At 34.4% G+C, this 22,067-nt stretch overlaps 1 long non-coding RNA gene across 1 annotated transcript; it reads right to left on the bottom strand.

The window, feature by feature from the left end:
* Positions 1 to 3,538: 3,538 nt before the first annotated feature.
* On the bottom strand, positions 3,539 to 21,348 carry LOC114712773 (uncharacterized). The gene is made up of 3 exons (XR_003737279.1): positions 21,274 to 21,348; positions 11,230 to 11,234; positions 3,539 to 3,550 (listed from the first exon to the last, which is right to left on the bottom strand). It is a non-coding gene; the product is annotated as an uncharacterized LOC114712773 (long non-coding RNA).
* Between the last annotated feature and the right edge of the window lie 719 nt (positions 21,349 to 22,067).

Consider the following 22,067-nt stretch of genomic DNA (forward strand, 5'->3'; position numbering starts at 1 on the left):
AGAAATATTTGCTGGCTTCTTAGATTATAGAAAAGTATAGTATACATACATTTGATGAATCAATTGCTTTGTTCTGCTGCCGGTCGGTCTCCCTTTATAAGCTTCTCTACTACTTCTCTCAGCCTCTGTGCCATAATTAAACATATCCATGAACATGATTAGATGGTATATTAGATGAGACGTTTTTTTAAGTATTTCTTTTAAAAAAATCAACCTTAGGCTTCAATTAATAAAATTAATCACAGAGCTAGGTGCTGAAAATTTTTACCAATTCGACTTAAACAATACGCAATTCAACTTTTAAACATGAAAGTTTGATTTGTAAACATAAATTGTTATATTTATTTTGGTACTTACATTAACAAGCTGTTCAACAAGATCACCCACATCCACGTTGCCCTTGTTCCTCTCAGATTCTCTAAACCATCGCATATATCCTAACCAACCAAAACAATTCCAAATGTATATTAGAGCGAGAAAAATCATAGCAAGTATATGGCAATTATTGTAAACAATTAATTAGTTCTTTCAGATGCTTACTGTCTAGGAGCTCATTATTAGTTGAAGTTAAGGAGATATTGGGACAATCCAGCACATGACGATACATCACGGTCTGGAAATCAATTGAAGGGCAGATGTTATGAAGTTTTGGTAGGCAGTGAAGATCTATCACAAATAGCTTTGGGAACACATTCTTGGGTGCATCTCTTGTGTTGAGCCCTGCTTTCCTCCAAATACTTGCTCAAGCTCTGGGGCATCTAATATAACCAACATCAAGAGTTGTGGAAGGCTACCACATGCGGAGATAGAGAACAGGCATCTCAACCTCTGGCAGTCATCCACAATAATCCTATGGAGATTTGGGAAACAACATTCTTCGTCATCATCCTCCTCAATGATGTGCTCTAGCTTTCCACAATCTGATACTTGTAGGTGTCTCAAACATGGTAGGCTTCTCGAGATAGACGCAGGCAAGACAAATTTCAGCTGATCGCATCCATTGATTTTTAGCTTGAAAAGATTTTGAAAGCTCAAATGCACATTCTTTGGTCCCACACATATGTTTCTTAACCCATCCAAGTTTTCCAAACTCAGGGTCTTCAAGCTTGAATTCACAAGACTTGTAGTCTGAAGTCTTTCCGGATCATAAATTGTTTCCACTTCCAAGGATGCCAGAGAAAGATGTTTCAAATTGCACAAGCGCATCCCGCTTGGCTGTATCATATCACAATATATGTATGTTATTATCAAAGAACAAAGCAATGAATCAATAATCATTAACCAACTGTTGGAAAATAATTAATTACCTTTTTCCTTGAGAGTTGTTCGTGTCCTTTATGCTCCTCCATTGATACATCTATAAAAGAGTTTATAGGAAGTTCTGGAGATGCATCCAAAATGACACCTTCTAGTGATTATGCTTTCACATAATAGTTTTCAGGACACATACCATATCTGGCACCCCTTTAAGCTTAGTTTGTTGATAGCTGGGAGATAAATCTCAATATTTTGATTTGGGTGAGGTGAGTTATCATCACCATAAGATTTTCCAAACACATATTTTAGCTGGGTAGCCTCCCAGATATGCAAAGATTCCAAGAACAAGAAACTGGAAATACACATTCCAACTTGTCACATTCCTCGATTTCAATTGTGCGTAAGTTGGGGAACATAGGGTTGGAATTCATATGATAATGATGACCGTCCACCTCCTCTATCACTATATGCTCCAGTTCATCACAGTCGATCACTTTCAATCTTTCTAAAAGTGACATTGATGAGGCAATAGATGCAGAAAATAGTGACTTTAAGTTTGAAATAAGTCCAATATTCATCTCTCAAATTGCATGGGTGCAATGGTGGTGTAAAAATTCCATGATCTCTATTGCCAACATATTTATCCTGCATTCCAAACAAATATATCAATTCATCTTTAACGAATTATAAATGTGCATATTAAATTGCAATTTTTTTAATTCCTTCCTCTTTTTAGGATTCTAGTACCATACTCCTCTAGTCCTATTTATAAGGGCAGAAAAAGAAGTTTTTTAGTCCTATTTATAGGAGAGAAATTTTTTGTATGGATAGACAATTTTATCTTTCATTTATTATTATATTGACTTTGCTTACGCGAAGTATAATGTGTATTAAATAGAGATAAAATTAAAAAATTATTAAATTTTAAATGAGTTAATAAAGTTTAAGATTTTTCCTTTTCTGTATGAAACACGTTGGAGTGACTTGTAAATATGACTAGAGAAGTATAAGAAAATAAATGTGAAAGTGGGAGTGAGGATACGTTTTATTTTAATTTTTTAAATTTTTAATACATAAGTATAATCAAAGATTTTTTTCTCATCTCCTCTAATTCAGTCTTTACTACATCTCAGCCACTGTGTTAAAAATTAATTTGAATCTTCAACCTTCTAAATTCTTCTAAATCAATTAATTAATGAAACAATGAAGCAAAATCTAAAAGGTTGATTGTTCAAAAAAATTCATAGGGCAAAATTTGATGTGAAAAAGTAGTTTTTGAATGCCCAACACCCTGTAGTATATAAATGAGTGGACAAAATTTCGTAATTTGATTTACATATATACAAAAGTAATTTTTTTCTTTGCGGACAAAATAAATTATCTACTTAATAGATATCGACTGCGAAATTAAGAATAAAATTATGTAGTGGCCGAAATATCCTCAACAAATGAATTTTAACCTGTAAAATTATGCTTTCCTCAAAGAAATAAAATACCCAGAAAACCCCTCATCATATTGTTAGTTAAAGAGATCAAAAATTGTGGCATAAATAAAAATCACTAGCATAAACAATCCAAAACTTGTTAATTATAACATTGGATTTTGCTAGCGTTGGCTTCTGCCGCAAGCCGAAAGTGGCTCTTTCTCAAAGCCTATAATTTTTAGGGTTATTGCTAACTATGATTTTTTTCTGAAAGAGAACTACTCTATATTTAGTGCATATACAAAGCACCAATACTCTGATCTATATCGTTCTCACCAATAAAAATTTTAACGGATTCTTTTTCCTAATTTTTCCTTTAAACTTTGTGAAAAGGTAAAAAAAAAAAAATTTGGGGAGGTTAACTTTCAAATTTGAAATGCTATATGGAGGTTATCTATAGACGACTTAAATGTTGGGATTTTTTTAATATTATTTTAGCCTAAACATTATAACAAATTTGATCAAAGCAATTTTTCAAAGTAATGGGTGATTATTTTATTTTCTAATAATTCTTTTTTCAAATGAACATTACTCTATTTAATTCTCAATTTTAAAAAAAAACATATGTACCATTAATAAAAATTGCGAGGGAGGAACACTGCGAGTTATCACACCAGACTAACGGAGGACAAATTGTTTGAATATGCATTTCTTTGAGTAATGCCATGACCCACATAACTTCAGTGACTGCATCTGCAACACTGCGATATTCAGCCTCAGTGGTTGAACGTGATACAATTTGTTGTTTTCGAGAGACCCATGTGATAGGATTGGGCCCAAGAAACGTGCAAAAACCACTGATTGACCTTCTGTCATCCTTGTTAGTTCCCCAGTCTGCATCAGCAAAGGATTGTACTCTGAGGTTTGTGGCTGGTTTAAGCAATAGTCCATAGTTTGCTGTGCCTGCTAAGTATCTAAGTATGCGTTTGACACATTTCCAATGATCAACTTGTGGTTGATGTAGATACTGACTTAGGCGATTGACAGAAAACGCAATGTCTGGGCGAGTGTAACAAAGATACTGAAGTTTGCCCAAAACACTTCTATATGTTTTAGGGTCCTGTAGATAATCACCAGTAAAAGAGCTAAGCTGTAAGTTAGCAACCATGGGAGTGCACGCATGGTTAGCCGCTGCCATTCCAGTTTCTTCTAACAATTGTAGAATATACTTCCTTTGAGTCATGAGCAAGCCAGATGCCATAGTAGTAAACTCAATACCTAGGAAGTAGGAGAGTTCACCAAGATCTTTCAGGGAAAACATGCCACTCATATGTTCAATTAATTGTGCAACCGACTGTTCATTTGATCCTGTAATAACAAGGTCATCAACATATATAAGTAAGTAAGTTGTATCCTCAGGAGACTTAGTCTTAACAAAGAGACAGGGATCTGCCTTTGATGGTAAGAAATCAAGACTGCATAGGAATTCCTTGAGTTTTTGAAACCAAGACCGGGGGGCTTGTTTTAGCCCATAGAGTGCCTTTTTCAGTTTGCAGACCAAAGACTGACCAGAGATTTCATCAACAAAGAATTGTTCGAAGCCTGGTGGTGGGTCCATGAATATTTCTTCATTCAGATCTCCATTAAGGAAGGCATTATTGAAGTCCACTTGATGCAACTTCCAACCATATGTCACAGCAACTGTGAGAAGAATTCTAACCGTAGCAGCCTTCACAACTGGACTGAAAGTTTCAGTATAGTCTATTCCTGCTTCTTGAGAGTAACCTTTTGCAACCAGCCGGCCTTTACGTCTGGCTAAGGAACCATCAGCATTTGTTTTAGTTTTAAAAAGCCATTTACAGCCAATTGGTCGCCTATCAGGAGGCAATACTGCTTTATCCCAAGTACCAAACTTAACTAGAGCATCAAACTCCTCTTGTGCTGCTTGTTTCCACAAAGGATCTGATAAGGCCTCTTGAATAGAGGTGGGACAGGAAGGAGTGTCCAGAGTAAGGAACACTTTTGGCTTGAATATCCCTGCTTTGCTTCGTGTGGTCATAGGGTGGTGATTAGTGAATGTAGGTAGATGGGTGGTTGAGGGTGGAGAGGCTGATGAATTTGATGAGGTTGGGGAGATAGATAGGCGAGTAGGGGATGCAGGGGAGTTGATGGGTAAGGCAGTTGGTACAATAGGTGAAAGGGGGGAGGCGGGAGATATGGTGTGTGACTGAGAAGGTGGAGAAGGTGGTGGTGACAGTACTGGCAGATCATCTGATAAGGTGGTTGTTTTTTGCACGCTGAATTGTGACCCTCCAGGGAAAACATGTTCATTAAAGCGAACATTTCTAGTGATGTACACTTTCCCACTCTGCAAGTCAAGACATTTATAGCCACGGTGTTGAGTACTGTACCCAAGAAAAACGCAGGGTGTGGACCTGAAGTCAAGTTTCTGACCATGAAAAGGTCGTGTATATGGAAAGCACTGACACCCAAATACTTTTAGTAAAGTGTAATCAGGTACGCAGCCATGAATCATCTCATATGGTGATTTTTCTCCAAGAGGTTTTGAGGGTTGTCTGTTGATTAAGAATACAGCGGTCATGAAAGCATCAGGCCAGTAATATAAGGACAGACAAGCATGTGCCAGTAAGGTCAACCCAATCTCAACAATGCTTCTGTGCTTTCGTTCAATCAAGCCATTTTGTTCAGATGTGTATGGACAAGAAAACCTATGTTCAACCCCTTGTTGTGCAAGAAAATCCTTAAATACAACAAATTCACCTCCATTGTCACTTTGCACTGCTTTGATTTTCTTGGAGTATTTGTTTTCAACTAATAGTTTGAACTCTTTGAATTTAGTAAGGGCATCAGATTTCTTATGCAGCATGTAAATCCAAGTAAAGCGGCTGTAAGCATCAATAAATGCAATATAGTACCCAAAACCATGAGAAGTAAGGGGAGCAGGACCCCACAAATCCATTACTATCAGTTCTAATGGCTGTTGATACACAGTAGTAGAAGCAGAGAAAGGAAGTTTGTGACTCTTCCCTAACTGACAAGCAGAACAAAAAACATCAGTGGAGTAAGATGTAACACGTATAGCATTGTCTTTTAAAACTTTCTTGACAGTGTCAAAGGACGGATGTCCTAATCTACAATGCCAAAGAACAACATCATTAGACATAACAGTGTGATATGCTTCTGCAGCATCAGAAGGCTGTGATGAATTGAGTGCAGTAGTTGCTGGGTAGAGGCCATGCCGTTCAGGACCATGCATAAGGATATGTCGAGTCTGCAAATCCTTAACAACACTCCCATGAGGAAAAAATTCTACTGATACACCATTTTCCTTAGTAAATCGAGCAATAGACACTAGATTTTTCTTCATTCTCGGAACACATAAAACTCTCTGCATATGAAATGAACCAACAGGAGCTGGAATAGTAGACGCACCTATATGAGTTATAGACGCAGTATCACCAGTTCCAACTTGGACTGATCCATGTGAAGCACCAGTAGTAAGAGTGTTGAGCGTGGTTGGATCATAGGTAATGTGTTGAGTAGCACCAGAGTCGAAGTACCAGTCAGAATCAGTAATGGTTGCAGGTGAGGCAATGTAGGCTTGGGCTAAGGCAGGTGCAGTAGTAGAAGGTGAGGTAGTGGTGATATTAGAAGGCTCAGGTTTAGGCGAGGGTGTAGAAGTGACAGGAGTGAAGTGAGTTGAAGTGGATGAAAGTGATTCAGGTGTAGAGATTGGTGCGGATAATGAAGGATGGTTGACATATGGACCATATGCTGCAAAATAAGCAACCGGATCAATTGAAGGAGAAGGTGTGTAGGCATTATCATACCTGTAATAGCATTTCATTGCTGTATGACCGATCTTGAAACAGATTTGACATTGAGGTCGCGGATATGACCGACCGCCTCTGCCTCGGTTGGATCTTCCTCCTCGAAACATATTAGGTCCGCCATTCGGTGGTCGATGACCACGGCCGCCAACTGCTGGGAAAGGTGCTTGCGAATAAAACGCATAAGTATCATCAGATTCATCTTCTTGAGTAAGGTGTGCTTGAGCAGGAACACTATTATTCAAAAGTGTTTGTTGTCTTGCTTCTGTATCTATAAGCATGTTTGTGACCGTATCAAGGTCGAACTTCGGTCTGGCAGCATTGATGACCGCAATAACAGCTTCAAACTCCGTGGTAAGTCCATTGAGAATATATGAGATCTGTGCCGACGCTTCCACCTTTTCTCCAAGAACAGCTAAATGGTCACAGATCGACTTTATATTTGCAAGATATTCTCTCATGCTTAGGCTTCCTTTCTTTTGACTGCTCAGTTGATTCTTATACAATAGGATCTTGGAATCAGATTTGCTTGAGTAAAGCTTCGTGAGTTTATCCCAGATCTGCGCAGAAGATTCTAAACCAACCAGTTCTGGTAGGATGGACGGCGCAACAGAGGCCAATAGCCATGAAGCTAAGGCTGAATCGAGCGACTCGTACTCGTCTAGTGCAGGATTTGGAATAGGACGGCCATCTTCACCTTGAACCTGTGCCGGTGGAATGGTAACCTTGCCATCAAGAAAATGATGCAGACGATGCTACTTCACCATCAAATATACTTGCTGTTTCCAGAGCAAGAAGTTGTGATCGTCCAGTCGAATTGTAATCTTTTTGTTAGAGAAGCCCCTTTGAGCTGCTGCAGTGAGCGGAAACGCCGAGGAGCTGCTGATGGAAGAGCTAGATGTAGACATGATGTAGGATAGATGAGAGAAAAAAAATACTGATGAATTGAAGATAATAGAAATGCTATTTCTCGCTGGAGAACAGAGTTAGTCGGCGGCGACTAGCTCTGATACCATGTCAGTAGCCACACTTTAGAGAGAAATATAGCAGGAGAGAGAATAATGAATTGTATAATGTGGCATTCTGTATTGACTGAGATGCGATATTACATTATATAGAGTTCAGTATTTTCTAGAATAGTAACACGTGTACATATCTGTAACTAAACTCTAACAGATCTTAAAACAGATTCTGAACTAACTTGAGTTACTCTAATAATATATATGTACCTGTGGGATAGGAAGGTCCAGTTCAGCTGCCTTGGAAGTAGATGTCTTTTCTTTATTTGTAGTTTTGGATTTTGGCATAAAACAACACAAACGAACCCAAGAGACATCGTGACTTGGACTCTTGTCTTTAGCCTTTGACCCCTCATCACTTGTATTTGCTGCTGATTTTTGTGGGAGATAACAATCTGGATATGTGTTGACAAATGATCGAACACCTTTAATAGACATTACTTTCAACAAACAGAGTGTGTTTTCCTTTTGCATTTGATGCAACCTTCCCTCTTCTGGATGTTGTCCAAACATGTATCTTAGATTCTCACACTAAGAAATCTTCACACTTTCTAGTTTAGGAAGGTCATCACAGGAACAAATTGGCAACATAAATTCCAATTTGTCACATCCTTTAACATTGAAGAGTTTCAATTTTTGAAATATTGAGTCATGACTCATTGGATTAGGATCTTTATCATCCACTTTTACCTCTCCTAATGATCCTTCATTCCTTATTATGTATTTCAACTCAGAACATCTAGCAATATCCAAAGTTTCTAGCTCCCTTAGGCTTTGAGCAGTGGATGGATGAAAAAGACATGTCATTAAACAACCTCTTATTTCTATAGACTTAAGGTTACCCAACTCTAGCTTGTCTTTAAATAATATGCTTTTCAACTTTTCACATTCCCTTCACTCCAGCTTCTCTAGTTGCTTGAGAAAGCCATCAGGATAAGGACCATTGCATATTTTCCTCACATCCACTCCAAAAAGTTGCAATTCAACTAACTTGGACACGATAGCCACACTAGATGTAAGTTGAAGATGCTCAGTATGGATCAAACACTTCATCTTAGACCACTTCTTCAAAGAAGCTTGATTAAGTCTTTCATAGCTCCATCTTCAATTGAAAGAATATTAGGAATTAGATTGCTCCACCCTATTTTATCATCTCCTTCTAACTCTAGAATCTCTGCTCTTGCTGCCAAGGATTGAATTAATTCTTTGGAGAAGATTCTTTGTAACTTGGTTGGCTTAAAACTAGTTTTTATTGAAGTATCCAACTTAGAAGAATCGAAGACTCAGAAATCGTTGCCATCTGTATGGTATATTTGATGTTTAGGAAGGGATGTAATTTGAGGAACTTTAGCATCAATAGGTATATGATCATCATTTGAAACATAATATAATTCTTCTAGTTGTGAGCATTTTGCAATCACTTGATTCACTTCAAATGGATTGTTCTTTCCAAGTGAACAATGCATCAAGCATAGAAATCTCAATTTATCTAGACACTAATTCCATTTGGCAATTGAACAATTGAACAATTAGTCAATTCTAGAGACTCAAGCTTTTTTAAGTGTCTAATCAACATAGATATGTCACCCAACTTCCAATTTGTGAGAGACAATGTTCGAATATGTTTTAGTGATTGAATTTATTTTGGTAGCGATAGAGCTGAAGTTCTACCAAACTCAATATTTGAATGCAAAAGCAGAACTCTAAGATTCTTCATTGCTCTAAAGACTATATTTGGAACTTTCAAGGAAGCATTTGCATCTATCCATACAAAGAGGACCTCGAGTTTGCTATCATCAAAGCAATTGGGAAAACCATTTACAATCCAAGATGAGTAGATCACATTCTCCTTCAATTTTGTCTTAGGATCCATGATCACTTGAATTTTTTCATTATCTATCTTCTCCAAGGCCATTTCGCGGATCGTGCATCTTCACATATTCTTCACTAGCCTTTAACAATAAAGAAGAATTTGAGTGCATTTTTAATCTCATGAGCATGATTTCTTTCTACATAGTATTGGTCACCTTCTCCAAAAAGCCCCAAACCTGAAGCAATTCTGCTTAAGAGCTCTAAGGGTATTTCATAAGCTTTCGGGAAGATAGAACACAATAGGAAGAGAATTTTGGCTTCTTTATCTTTTAGATAAGCATAATTAAGTCTTAAAGAATTATAAATCTTTCTTTTTTTGTTCATCAATAATGCCATGCCTTGAAGGCATGGGGTTTGTCAATACAATCAAAGCTTCCTGCCATTGTTGCGGAGACCAGCTTTTTAAGGCCTTTGCCACTGCTATAGCCTATAATCATAATTGGCAATCGTCCACACTCATCCACAATAACTTGTGCTAACTTCTTCAAATCTCCAAGATAATCATTCCTACTTCCAATAATATGAAATAAGAAAAGATTCAACGCATCATCCATAGGCAAGATATCTAATTGAATTGTCTTTTGGCATCTCATGCTTTGACAAACATCCAAAGAACGTGTGGTTAGCAAAACAAAACAGTGACCCCTGATATTAAAGCTAGGTTGAATCCCCATGTTCTTAAGGTCAGGCTCTTCCCATACATCATCAAGTATTATGAGTACCTTCCTAACAAGAGCAATCCTGGTCCATATTTGTTGCGCATGGCTTAATAGCTTCTCTTCCTCTAGTTGCAATTCTAACTGCTTCGCAATGTCATCTCGAATCCTTTTTTTCATTGACAGGGGTAGACACACTAGTGAAGATGACTCTATCAAAGAGTTTTGAGTTTTCAACTTGATTCCTGAGTCTATTGCCATTGTAGATTTCCCTGTTCCTCCTAGCCCTTGCAATCCTATCATATAGTTATTCTCATCTTCCAATTCTTTCTTGAGTTCCTCAAACTTTTCCTTTCTACTTACAAAGGGCATGAACTCTTCTTGAGAAAGGAATTTCATGCCTGGCACTCCAGCTGCATATGCAACTTCTTCAGGAAATTCTTTAACTTCAGTTATCAACTTTGGGATCAGCTCTTTCATCAAACTTTCCAACACCTTGGCTTGCGCAATTTGCATGCAACAACTCGTACACAAGCCAAAGCATTTGGTTGGTTTAGTGTCTTGTTGTAAAAGTTCCTTGGCACTTTGAAGCTAGTGTTCAACTATGGGGTCAACTCATGTCTTATTTCTTCATTTGGCTTCTTCTATCCTTAGTTCTACACTTTTCACCATAGCTAACAACTCTTCTTGTTTCCTTTTGAAGTTTTGAACATAACTCTTATGTTTACGCTGATACTGAAGTTCCTCCCATGCTTTACGTAACAAGCCTGGGATGATTGTTGTTGCAACACCGGTACATATATCCATCTAACATGCATATGGGATTGTGGTTACAAAATTAGCTAAATCATCATATCTAGGTACTTGCCAACTGTGTTCTAAGATTATAATATGCTACTCAAAACCCTATTATTCAATATTAGGGAGAGATCATAGAAAGAATGACATCTCTCTCTCTCTCTACTTCACTTAAATAAGTACACACACGTGTAATATAGTATATTAAAAAAGGATGCATATTCATCCTCAAATCTATAGCAATTAATGTTCATGATGACCCAAAACATACCAAATAGCAATCTATATATGAGAACAACAACAACTACCAAGATTTATATCTATGAGAGAAATTCTTGAATGCACCAGGTACACCACCTCATCTATGCTTTGTCCCCTTATAATACAACAAATAACCTCATTTTTTAATCTGAGCTGACAGTTCTTTTTTAATTTATATGAATATGTCATTTTTTAAAAATAAAATTGCTAAACAAATAAGTACACTAAAACAATATTTTAATCAAATTACTGATCAGATTCTCTCTCCACTCTCCTCTCTCCTCTCCTCCTCCTCCTCCTCCTCCATTGGAACCCTTTTTCTTCCAATCCAATTATTGCTTTGCCATCTCTGATCCCTTACATAGCTTTTCTTTAGGTGAAATGTTCAAAATAGTTTTCAGATTTCAAATGCACGTAGTGGGCTGGGATAGGGATTCAAATGTGATGTGCATGAATTAGTTTAATGCCCTCTTCACACTCATGCTATTATAAATGCTTCCTATTCTATTTTAATGTAGTGGAAACCTAGATGCAGCAGGTGCCGAAACAAAGTTTTGAATCACACTGATGGAGGTGAAAGATTAGCTTATTTAGAAATAAAGAGCAAAGTTAGAAGAAACATAAACAAAAAACAAAATTTCAAGTGGTTTTTTCCATCAGTTTCAATCTATTTGAATTTGAAAAGAAACCCATGATTTTAGGAAGAGAGGAGAGAAAGAGAAAAGAACCTTTAGGTTGAGGAATGTTTTTTTTTTTTTTTGTTAACAAATTCAAGCAACTTTTAGGCTGAGGGATTTTTTTGGACAAAATCAGGCAACTTCAAGCTAAGCAAGTTAATCAATGGAGACACTAACAGTCAACACTGAGGGCAACGATAGCAACTATGCTTACCATGAAAGAAATTGAATTTTAGAGAAAAAGGGTTCCGATCGAGGAAGGAGGAGGAAAGGAGAGAGGAAGGAATCGTATGACTAAAATAATTTATCTTTTCAGAAATTTTATTTAAAAAATACTGTATTTATCCATAATTAAGAAGCTGCCAGCTCATAACAAAATAAGGTGATATGTTGTATTGTGATTGGATAGACCACAGATAAAGTGGTGCTCCAGGTCCATACAAGAATTTCTCTATCTATGAAGCATGATTTGTTGGTTATATTAAAATTTCATAATTCATAATGAGTAATTAATTAGTGCAGTTCTTCACTGGTAGGGATAGATCATAAAAAGAATGAACTAAAACCAGATATAGCAATGATCACGAGCAAAATCATTTTGATAGCAATTTATATACAAGTCAAGACAGTCACCATAATATATATTCACAAGTCAAAAAAAAAAAAAGGTTCACTCCAATTTGTAGATAAAGTAAGCTACGAAATTTTCTATGGATCGATAAATTAAAATCATGAATATCCATGTTAACTTGGATGCAAGCAAAGGAGGTGTCCAAATATCAGCTTCAAGTAATTTAATGAGCCAAGATCTGCGAAAGAAAAAGAGAAAATTTAAGATATTAGCTAATATGAATATATAAAAGATGAAAGACAATATAAGAAACAAATCTCTCATGCAAAACGATGCAACAGCGTGTGTGATACTACGATTACATGTAGCATAGGACCCAGGAATTTTAGATCGTGTGAAAAACATTTTTGTGTATTTGTTACATTAAAAACAACATGATATATTACAGTAAAAGATTATGACTTTCCTACTGCTACTAGAATTAATCTAAATAAAAAGCGGAAAATTAAAGAGAAGATATGAATAAAATAATATTTATTAAAGAGGATCTTAAAAAATATAATTATCTAGAAGGACTAGATTTCAAAATATAAATTTAAATATACCATACTACCCCGAACTAAACTGCTAAATTTCCTATCTCTCTTATACTCCATGTTTGACCAACCACAATAATATGTAAACTTATCATCAATATCAACTCTTCCACTAAGCCGACTTCAAAAATGGCTTATCATTGGCTTTACACTGAAACTACTGTTCAGAAGCCATCATAAGGGATGTGTAGCTTGCAAAAAAAATTCTCAGGCTTTGTGTCTTGTGGCTCATTTAAATAACTGTTTTAATAAACTTTGGGCTCTGTGCAATATTAAAGATGGGTTTATACAAAATTTTTATTTCCTGACTTTCTTTTCTCTATTTTCAATATCTAACAGCTGGTAAGAAAATTTCAATATCTAACAAAAATTATTATTGAATTATTATTTTAATAGACTTTTAAGTCTGGTAGAAAAAAGGGTTTGAGATCTTTCTTGCCTTTCTTTTTATAAATTAGAGAAACTTATTTTTTAAATTATTCCATATCTTTAGGAGTTTCTTTTAAAGCATCTTTTATTTTTTTTTATGAGCTATTACATTCACTACTTATGAAGTTTCTTTTAAGAATAAAATCTCATAACCTTTTTTTTTTCCCCAAATCTTTATACGTCTTTTTATTATTCAATATAATATAATTGTAGCTGGTAAAAAAATAATATAATTGTATAAAATTTTTATCTCACATTTCTTTCTCTATTTTAAATGCATGATGATAATTATTGTCGAATATATATAAAATTCCATCGTATAACGACTAAAAAAAACTGCCTCGGATTGAAGAGGGAAGGGAGATGGAGGGGAGTGGAGATTATTAAAAAAAAATAAAAAATAAAGGAGGTTCCATTTATACCATGGCCCTTCACGCTGCTCGGGGACGGAAAGAAGAAAAAAGGGTGAAGCAGTGAATTCAGAGTGGCAGTGATGCAGAACTGTAGGAATCTGAATCGCAGGCCGAGAAGCATGAAGATGGAGAAGAGGCCAAGAACTCTAGATGTGAGAGAAGCTTTTTCCATTTTTGGTCAGTCCTTGATGCTTGGAGAGGTAAGGTTCCTTTCAAATTCAAAATTCAAAATTATTTCTCGCCTTCCTCAAGTATCAAACACGATGGAAAGAATCGAGAAGGATGTGATCAAATTTCTCTCCCTTACATTCTCATCTCTCTACTCCTAGGTAGAAGCTGGCTTTATCAGTTTTATAAATGAACGGGAAATAGCTTTGTCGGGCAAGGATGCGAGCATGGAGAGGAACCAGCGAGGTAGAGAAAGAAGGCACCTTGAAGCAAGACAAGTCCTTGTATCAAGCTTTCTCTGAACAACTCCCTCTCTCACTCCACTGAATCTTCTATCCCGAATGCTAACAACATAGATTTTTTAAGAAGCTTGACCAAGAAAGCACGCATCAAAATAAGTTTTCTTATGGGCAACTCAAGTTTTTTGTTGTTCAGTTCTGGATTCTCTTATGGGCAACTTTTCTTGTGGGGGTAATTCATTGGTAGTGAGTCTGGAAATTAAACTTTTGGATACGAATAGTTTCCCATTTGATTTATATGCTTCTCTCTCCCTCTCTGCATTTCAGTTTCCTTTTATTCTCTGGCAGCTTCTCATTTTGCTTGCTTACCCATGGCCATCAACATTTCTTGAAATTTCAATAATCTTTTTCTTTGGCTTGTTATTTTCTTCTCTCTCTATTTTTTGTAAAATCGTAGTTTGGTAACTTCATTGACCTCACAAGATTCTGACCACCTGGGGAAGTAATACCTTTTCTTTAGACCATTTGTGCTTGATCTCACAAGATTCTGAGCAACTAAATAATCAGCATAATCATGTAAAAGCTATTCTTCTAGATAAGTATATGATGATTATGCATCTTGATCATTGTCAAGTGCTTAAGACTGGAAATTTTCCAACATAGGCAAATAAATTTTCTGATGTGGAATATACTTTGTTTCAGACTAATCCTTATGTAAAGGTGGAGGCAGCAATTGCTGGAAATTTTTCAACGCCGGCAAATGAAGGTAGCAAAAGCTTGTGTCATGTTTCTCTATCAAATCTGGCTTTAGTTTGGTGGCAATATATTTGGAATCTGCTCAGCCTTCAATCTACGGTAAAATGCTTATTCTTCACCAACTTTTTTATTTCGTCACATTATGAATTCATTCATTTAAAAATCTCAGATTTGCTGATATATAGAAATTTTTTGACATGGCTAAATAAAGGCAGCAAAGTACAGCTAAATTGATCATTATTTTCTTGCTTACAAATTGAGCATTTTGAAATTTTTGACTTGTCATATCAGAGCTTCATGTTCATGTTGCAGAGATGTTGGCAAAGTGATGAGCTTTTTTTCTATCTGGAAATAGTGTTTGCTGAAACATGATTATGTGATTTTTCTTTATCTTTATTTTCATTTTTAATTTCAATTAATTTCGTTGTGTGAGATTTTTCTTGAGCGGTTGCGGTTATGATATGAGGGTATAACCTTACCAATATGTTGCTTTATAAATTAAGTCCAAATGTCCGATCCTCGCTAGCCACAAGAGTAAGGACCGGCGATGCTATAATCTAACATAAAGTAAGATTATTCCTTTTTACATCTTGGTAGGAACTGTGGCTTCTATTTAATGATATGCATTGTTTGAAGTTGATGACTATTTGAAATAAAATTGGAATTGAATATTTGAACAATATTTTCCTTGGTGAAATGTTTGGTTCAACAATTTACGTTGATGTGAATTTCTAGCTAACTGATACTTACACTTGAATATGGTTGTATTCTTCTGTTCATTTGATTTGAGGTTACTTCTCCAAGTCTTCATTATCGTGGAGAGTTCCAAATAATTTCACATATGCACTTATTTTTACTCTAAGTAAGAGTATTTGGACCTGTGATGTAATTTTTTTTTTTCATTTTATGTGAATTCGTTGTACTAATTTCAATAAAAAATAATATAATTTCCTAATATGCGCGGGTAATACATTCTAGTTTAAATAATTTAAATAATAACTAAAAATTATTAAAATGAAGTTTGAAAAATTTTAGATATAAAAGTGAATTTGAATAATGTCATTTATAATTATTTAATATTTTAAAAATTGGAATTATGAAAAATATTTACAAAAATTTTAATTGCATTTATTGAAATAAATTAAAGTATATTTCTTAAATGTAAATATTTTATAAAATGTATACACACATAGTAAAACAATTTATAAAACAAAAAAGGGAAAAGAAAGAGATATTTGACAACAAAGAGAGGGACAATTTCAATTGAAACAAAAAAAAAAGATAAAAATTAAACAAATAATTTCATTTCATTCTGTGTTTAGGTATATGAGATGTTTTGAGCTATTAAAAAATGATTTTGATTTGATTTTAATAAATTTTGTTGCAAATATTGATGAGAAAAATATTATAAATAAATTTAGTCAATATTAAGGAGATTATTAAAAAAAAAAAAACTTAATGGAAGTGTGATAAGGGAAAATGTAGGAATTTAGTAAAGGGTAATTTAGTATTTTTAAATTTATATTTTATTGTTTGGTCCTTAAAAATAATTATAGTTTTTAATATCTTTCCCAATAAATATTATTTTTGCTAGATCCTTCTCTCTAATTTTTCCAATAAAAAATAACACTTTTCTGTTAGAAGGTGAAATTAAATATTATTTGGTATTCACCTATTATAATAATAAATTTAAATTTTGAGTTTATTATAAGTCTAAATATATATTAAATTCATCTAAAACTAAGAATAGGATGAATAAATTAAAAATAAAATTAGATAATGAATCACGTTTTATTTGATTTGCTACAGACTTGGTTGCGCAGCAAGAGGCTGAAAAGGGAAGGAAGCAAAAACAAATGAAATTTAACAAAAAAAGGTCATTATATAAAAAAGCAATAAGCTTATTTTTGACTGGCATATGACTCGGTCCTTTATCTTTTTAACTTTCATATTATTATCTTCATAATTTACAACTCATCATGAGTCATCCTATGTGGCAAATATTAACTTCCACATCAGCTCCATGTAATCAAGGAGGGGAAGAGTACCGGAAAAGATCGACCAAGAGGGGAAAAAAAAGTTGCAAAAAAAAGAAACGGAGGCGTCGAACAGAGCACAAGCAACAAAGAAGAATAAGACTCCTGAGATTGAATGTTGGAGGCGTATGAGATTGGAGGTGAGTAATAGAAAATGAATTAGGCCCAAAGATAAAATGGAAAGGGATGGCAGCGAGATTATTCATCAAAGTGGGTTACAGGGATAAACAACTTCAGGAAAAGGAAATAAAGGAGGGCAATGACTGAATGTGGCCATGCCTCTCTTCTCTCATTTGCTTCACTGGTCGTATATGCTGAAGAGATTAATATTCAAAAGCTGCGAATTGCCGGAACATGTTTTTGGTCTTACAAAATTTGGTGCTGAATGAAGCACAAACCAATATGAAATTCCCCGATTTGAACATAGTGCATTTACTTCGTTTACCCAATTTGATTTGCGTATGGAACAAGGATCCAAGAGGGATTATGGAGCTTGGTAAACTAGTTAAACTAGAAATAGAGTGTTTACCGGAAAAACTTGTTATTTTGAATGCCTTAAAACTAGAGTCATGTAAGATGCAGGAGAAATCATTTCAAAATTTAAAGAATCTTCAACTCGCAAGCCTCCCAAAGTTGATCAAGTTCAACTCATTTCAGATTATTCCCTTTTTTCAACAACCCAGTCTAGCTCACCTTGCTCACCTTTTCTTTTCATCTTCAACAGTTCTGATTCTTCTTGACGCCTCTTCTTCTCTTTTCTTCTCCTGCAACTTTCTTTTTTCCCCTGTTGGTCCGTCTTCTCCGGTACTCCTCCCTTCTCTGATCACGTGGAGCTGAGCTGAGAGCTATTTTATTATCCATTCTTGCCACATCGGATCAGCCATGATGAGCTGTAAATTATAAGAACAATAATATAAAAAATGAAAAGATAAAGGACTGAATTATAGACAAATCAAAAGTTCAGGAACTGAGTTGTATTGAGTCATAGTTGAGGGACTGAGTTATAAATGAGTTGAAAGTTAAAAAACTAAAAGATTAATTTTCCTTGTTGGCAATGCGTTTCCTCCCAAACCTCTCAAGAGTCAAGAGAGTTAAAACTAAATAAATGATTTTTTTTTACCAGAAAAACTAGATAAATGATTGATGTACTAAAAATTATATTGTTTAATACAAAGTATTGACAAGCCACACTTTACCAAACACCCTTCAAGACATATTTTTTAAGTGTTAAATACTCGTGTATAGTGCAATAATGCATAGCAATTGTACGGTAAAAAAAGGCCTTTTGATTTTTTAACTAAGAATAACTCAACCTATTTTAGGGTGTGTTTGGGATAGCGGTGACAAAAGTAATTTTTTTTCAATTTGACTTTTACAGAAGTCAGATTGAGTGAAAGTTAGATAGTGTAATATGATTTATATTTATATTGGGTTTTGTAAAAAGTCAGTTTAAGAAGCTGAAACTTATTTGGATGATAAATATAAAAGTAAGTTTATATGTAAAATAACTTAAAAGGACATGAATTTTTTTAAGTAATACATATCTAATATTATAGGTATATAATGTGACCATTTTAAAAGAAATATTAAAAATAAAGAAATTTAATTTATTTTTAGAAGGAAATTAAAAAAATACTAAATATTTAATTAAATATATTTAATGGATAAATATATATATAAATTAGAAATCATATATATATAATTTTTGTTCTTCTCGTTTTTTTCGAGCCACAATGAGGGAAATAAATGCATGCAGAAAGCCAAATTGGATATTTGATGGGTCGGTGAGAAACATTAATGCTGACCCACTGGTAAAAGCAAAATAAGCGAGCTTCTCTTTAAAAGGCCGGTTACTCTTAAAAGTCAGATTGCAAAAACGGTATTCCAAATGCATTTCAAATCCAAAAAGCTCTTTTTGCCATTTGGAAAGTCAGTTTGGACCTCCAAACTTGATCCCAAACATACCCTTAATTGGAAAATATGTCGTTTGATGAAAAGTAAAAATTTATGACTGTTAATTAATTACCTATAGAGGGTAGTTATACACAATTGTATCTAACAACATATACACTCACTCATATAAATTTTCGTCGTATTAAAAAAAAAACTATATTCAGAGAGAGCGACGTGAAGAGATAAAGCGCTGCCAAGAATACAAGATGGAAAACAGGAGGGAAGGGAAAAGAAAATAAGGAACATTATGTAAGATATGACTTTAGTTTTTACTAGTGGACTAATATAATCATTTAAAATATCAAAGTGCAAATAAGATAAATACTATATCTATATATATTCATACACACACTTGATTTCGATGCTCTCTTAAATTTAAATACTAATTATGTTCCATAAACTGAAAAGACATTCTTATTAATTTAAATACTTTAATGTACTAATTAAAATATATAACAAAAAGGTGAAGTGCAAATAAACACACCAACAAAATTGCAAAAGTATTATCGAATACTAAAATTACCTCTCTACCAGAGACTTCTATGCCTTTCTGCAACAATTGCCTATGATATCAAAGCCTCCTTTTTTTCCCTTGTTTTTTTTTTGTTGATTTCTTTTTTTGGTTTTTTTTTGGGGTTTAAGGAGAACGAAACCAACAATGAATAATGGAGAGGAAAAATCATAGGATGATTTTAAAGACAAAGAAAAAGAGTACGAAAAGTGCTAAGCACAAGCAAAAATTGAAATGTTTGGGTAGAATATTTAATAACAGAAGGCTTCTTTTTTTTTTTCCGGGATTGAGGTGAAGAACAACTATAGAAGAACGATAGAGATGAGAATAAATAAAGAAAAAATAGAAGGAAATCAGCATTGCAAAAGAAGGCCTTTTTTTTTTTGAAAACTAATAAAGAAGAAGAAGAAGAAGCAAGTTTTAATGGGCTGAAAAATCAAAGGATGAAAATGGAGCGTGCCAACTGATTTGCAGAAGCAGAAATCGTAATGATTGAATGTGAGAAGTGGCAAACTCTGACTTTCCAATTGTGACGATGTAGAAGAACTCTTCAACTTTAGAATGTATGCATTTATATGTACAATGGAATCTGATGTGTGGTTTAGAGTCTAGACTTTTAAAACATCGAAGTAGATATTATTCTTAAAAATATTACCTCATATATTACTTGATGCATTTAACTCTGCTTTCCCATAATTACACCCTTTTTTAATTCAATAAATTGGACATCATGTGTTTGCATAAAATTCACAAGATGAATGCACTGTTCATAATTTTGTGAATATTGCAGTTACTAATTTATTAGGAAAGGAGACTTGAAGTCTAATATAGTGATTTCTTATGCTCTTAAGGTAAAACTGAAAAGAATCCTTCTTAGTCGTGAAAAGGCAGTTAGATGTAAGTTATAATAAGGATTAGAGGGAGTATATGATTTTAACTTTGACGGAAGGTTCACTTTTAAAACATTGGAGTAAGGTATTATACATAGTTTTAGGACATGTTTAGTATTACTTCATTCATGGTTTGATGGATGCTTAGCCTATGGTAGATTAAAGACGTACTTTATCTTTCAAGAAACCATTTCTAGTACAGAATAATTGGTGAACTTGTGGTGTACAAGTTTCAAAAATGGATATTTGGGTTCTTTAATGGGGCCATATAAAATGCAATAACATGGTTGATTTTATTCTGTATGCTATAATTGTTCAATTCCATTCTCAAAAAGGTTCTATTTAATGATCTGGTCTGTTTGGTATGAATAGGGGGCAAAAGCTAAAATAAAAAATTGAAGCCCCATACCTTGCAACTGGCTCATATAGAACAACTTTCTTTTTTGCTCCCCTGGCATCATTAAGCATTATTATGTCAAAGATTTGTACAGCTTGATATATCACCAAAAATGGCGACCTAATGTTAAATTGCCAAGAATGACGTCAAAAAATGAAAATGCCGGGCAATGTCATTTTGTCCATTGCTCTTATATGAGACCTTTAGGTCAGGAAAAACAGAGCGACCCTGCCTCGATTCCCAGAGATAGAACTACAGTTTTCAATAATATGGTTTTTCAACAGATTGACACTACAAAAGTAAAATAATAAGAAAAACTGTTAGAAGGTTTTTTAACAGATTGAGGACATCAGATTGATCATATAATACAAATTATCTTGACTGAAACTTTCAGAAATCAGAAACGAGGGGGGAAAAAAACCATACATTAAGAGTTTTTCTTGGCTATCAAAACAAGCATCATTTATACAAGTTGTCAATCACGTAATATGATTCTCACGCATAGCATCTTTATTCTTGAGGTGCCTTCTCTCCCTTTTCTAAATCGTTCAAGGTGCTGATGGTACTCTTCAAGGCCTGGGAATTAATGTCAATGAAAATTTTTTTAAAAGAAGAAAAGGAAAAATAGTACACTGATAAAAAAGAATATCTTTCTGTGTAAGAATAAGATTTAACTCTGTACTATTTCATACTGCCACCTAATCATATCAAACCACCAAGCCTAGAATATGATGAGAACTTAATAAATCAAGTGGAATGAATAATCCTAATGAATATTAATTTAGATAGGTAAAACGACACAAATCATTCCATAAACGATGTTGTGAGCGCATCAGGAAAAGATGGCTCATCTAAAAGACCCTTCCTCTGTCAGAATTTCGGGATCATATGTTTCTGCTGGGGATTTTGCTAAGTCAAATTTCCGCAGCTTCCTTTCGCTTGGCCTGCAGATTTTCAAGTTTAAAAAAAGACACCAAATGATTAAAAAAAAACAGAAAAAAAATCAAATAAGGGGACAAAGAAAAATGCCGAATTCCCGCCTATCTGAGGCATTTAGAGAAACAGTGACATTGCAGATTTTTAAATGTATGCTCTGTTATCAAACTAATCAATAAGGCAACTGAGAAACTGCATGATCAAAACATGCCTGTCTCAGTTGAAAAAAAACAAGAACTTCTTAAATACTTCTGTCACATAAAAGATACGTTCAATTTGTAACAAAAATCTTTTAAGGTTCATTTCCTATGGAACAACAAGTGTATACTTTATTCTGGGCATGTTAAGCAGCAGTTG

Source organism: Neltuma alba, unplaced genomic scaffold (genome assembly GCF_004799145.2).
Source record: "Neltuma alba isolate B1F8T4 unplaced genomic scaffold, ASM479914v2 tig00011396_pilon, whole genome shotgun sequence".
NCBI lineage: Eukaryota > Viridiplantae > Streptophyta > Magnoliopsida > Fabales > Fabaceae > Neltuma > Neltuma alba.